We start from the raw sequence: 2,900 nt of genomic DNA, 5'->3' as shown, positions 1-2,900 counted from the left end.
CGGAAGCACTCGGGGTCAGGGGAGAGCTCGAAGAAGTGGGGCAAGGAAGGAGGGTCCCAGGACCCAGGAGCAGACAGTCCCCACACCCCCACTGCCTGTATGGGCAAACTGAGGGCCCAGGCTGCTCTGTGCCGTCTCCCTGCAGGGGTTGCGGGGGGGCCACGTGCCTGCAAGACCAAGGGTCCAGCCAGGCCTGGGGAGCATCTGAGCCTCGTGCGCCCAGACCCAGAGCTGCCTGCTCCCTGCTGTGTGGCAGTGTCCTCGCTGGTGGGACTGGGGGTGCTTGTCCTTCAGGCATGTCATCCACAGCTTTAGTGTTGAGAACCCACCCCCACTCCTGGGAGACAGACAATGACACCCTTGCAGCCCCTCTTCCAGAGGTGCTGTTTGCAGCAGTGAAGGACAGAGGAGCCGTGCGCAGCTCCCAGGGGCTGCAGCCGGCGGGGTCAGGACACGGGGAGAGCTGCGGTGCCCTAGGACTGGCTTCAGTGTGTGGCCTCAGCATCCCATGACACAGCCTGGGACCCACGCCCGGTGCCCTCGGGCGAGTCACCAGAGCTCCCAGTCTGTGCAGGGCGGGCTGGACTGGCTGGCGCACAGTAGGTGCACTATGGGTGTTTGGAGCAGCTTTCGGCTGCAGCTCTCTCCTCCCCCAACCCCACCCACGGGGACCTTGCAGCACCCACAGGCCCTGACTGTGCGCCGAGCCACCCTGCCAGCCCTTCTCAGCCAGCTCCCGTTGCGCTGTCACAGGCCTGTGGGGTTGGGCCCTCAGCGCTGTCTTAGCAGGACGCTGATTTCTGTTTTTCTGCAGCCGAATCACAGCAAAGGCACTTGTTACTGCTGAACCCATTAAGTGTAATTATGGTGCTCTCAGTGGGAACGGGTAATTACATTGGTGGCCCAGTGCCACACTGTGCAGTGTGCCAAGGGCCAGGGGCTTCAGAGCGGCAACTGTTGGCCCTGCCCTTGCAGGGAGGCAGGGGGAGAGGGGTCTGGGCGGGGCAGGCTGCCGGGCCCCACAAAGGAAGGACACACATGGCCTGGCCTTCCTCCTGCCCTGATCCCGGGGCCTGTACACCTGAATAAGCATGCAGGCCCTGAACCTCCCCAGGCCTTGTCCTTCCCTGACTCCAGTCACAGCACAGCCTCTGCCAGTTTGTGAGGTACCCTTGGCATCAGAGCTCCTCACAGGTGGGGCCGCATGGACCCCTGGCCCAGTGCCCACATGTGGTGGAGCATGGAGTGGGCACTCATGGCCCTGGGACTGACCTTCATTTTGGGGAGCAGGGCCCTGCTGCTTTGGTCACCTCGTTGATCCATGAGATACGCGTCCACCTACCCAGCTGGAGGAACACAGGGGAAACGGAGGGGCACCAAGGCTCCAGGTCACACAGCCAGTATGTGCTGCAGCCAAGGAACCTGAGGGTGGATGCGCTGTCCCTGTCATCCTGCCTCAGGCCCCTCAGCGCCGGGCGGGCTGGGGGCTGCAGGGCAGGGTGGGGACTGCAGGACGGGGTGGTCCCCAAGTGGGTAGGTACAGGGTCTCAACACCAGGTTTCTCAGGCTGTCTACTGACACGCGGTGTTTTCCAAGTGCTGACTTCTCTCTCTTTAAAGGAAAGTCCCCCATCCACCCCGCACCAGCCCAGAGAAGACCTCTGGGGGCCTCCTGCTCGCGCCCTCACTCTCTCCAGCACAGGGCAGGACAGGCAGGCAGCCCCACAGAAAGCCCGCCTTGGAGGGTGAGGGTGGGTCGCGGTGGGAGGGGGTTCTTGACATGGGGGTGGTGTGTGGGGTACAAGGAATGCCTCCAGGGCCCTCCCATCTGACGGGCACTTACCTGCATCCAGGAGTTTGGGTGAAGCCCCAGTCCCCCAGCTGAGGATCCCCCCCACGCAGCCTATCCCCCATCGGGCAGCCCCTGGGTCACCTGCCTGGGGTGTGGGTCCCTTCCTCATACATGACACGGCCGGCCCACCACAGGGCTCCCCGATCTCCTGATGAGCCAACGGAAGCGAACATGGGGGTGCACCCCTGTCTGGAGACAGCCACTGAGGGCGTCATAGCCAAAGTAATGCCATGGCCTCTGTGGCGCCACGGTGCCACCTGGTGGCCACTCCCAGAATGGCTGAGCATTCTGGGATCCTGGGTGACTTTTCGTTCTGAGGGCCAGCGACCCCACAGGGTGGCCAGGTTCACACAGCACAAGGGGATGCAGCCCTGGCTGCTGGCCCGGCACCCTAAAGTCCTGGCTGGATACCCTCCTGCCAAAGGGAAGACTCTCCTGGACAGGACCCTTCACGGGCTGGCGGCTTCTACTCCCAGGACTAACTTGGGGCGGAGGGTGTCCTCACTCACCTGTCCTTCGTCCATGTCCCGGCCCCCTTCATCTGGGCACACAGTAGGGCTGCGGGTCCTCCGGGCCCAGGCACTGAGCTGGGCTCAAGTCCACATTGCTCATCGCCCATCGCTGTGGTCAGGGCGTTCTCCTTCTGCTGGGGTCACGGAGGGTTTCATGCAGGGCCAGGGGGAGAGGTCTTCAGGGCTGCCCTCATGAGGTGTCTGTGGTACTTGGGGTCCCAGCTGGACAGTGCTGGTGAGACTGCTAATTTGAGGGGCTGATCTCAGTTTAGGGCATCACAGTTGGGGGAGTCTGGCAGAGGGGCAGTGGCTGGCCTCCCGCCTCCATCCAGGGTCCTGCTGTACATGAGGGGTTGGCAGCAGTGTCCAGAGGCCGGTGTTGGGGGTCTGTCCCTCACTGCCCAGCTGATGGCCTGGGCACGGGGGCGCGGATTTTGAGGGACTGTCCCTGTGGCAGCTGTAGGGGGTGCTGGGGGTGGGTTCTGGGGCTCCCCCACCTGCCACATGGACCCTTAACTCGGCACCTGCCCCACATGG

Source organism: Globicephala melas, chromosome 15, assembly GCF_963455315.2.
Source record: "Globicephala melas chromosome 15, mGloMel1.2, whole genome shotgun sequence".
NCBI lineage: Eukaryota > Metazoa > Chordata > Mammalia > Artiodactyla > Delphinidae > Globicephala > Globicephala melas.
Note: the sequence above shows the minus strand (reverse complement) of the source record.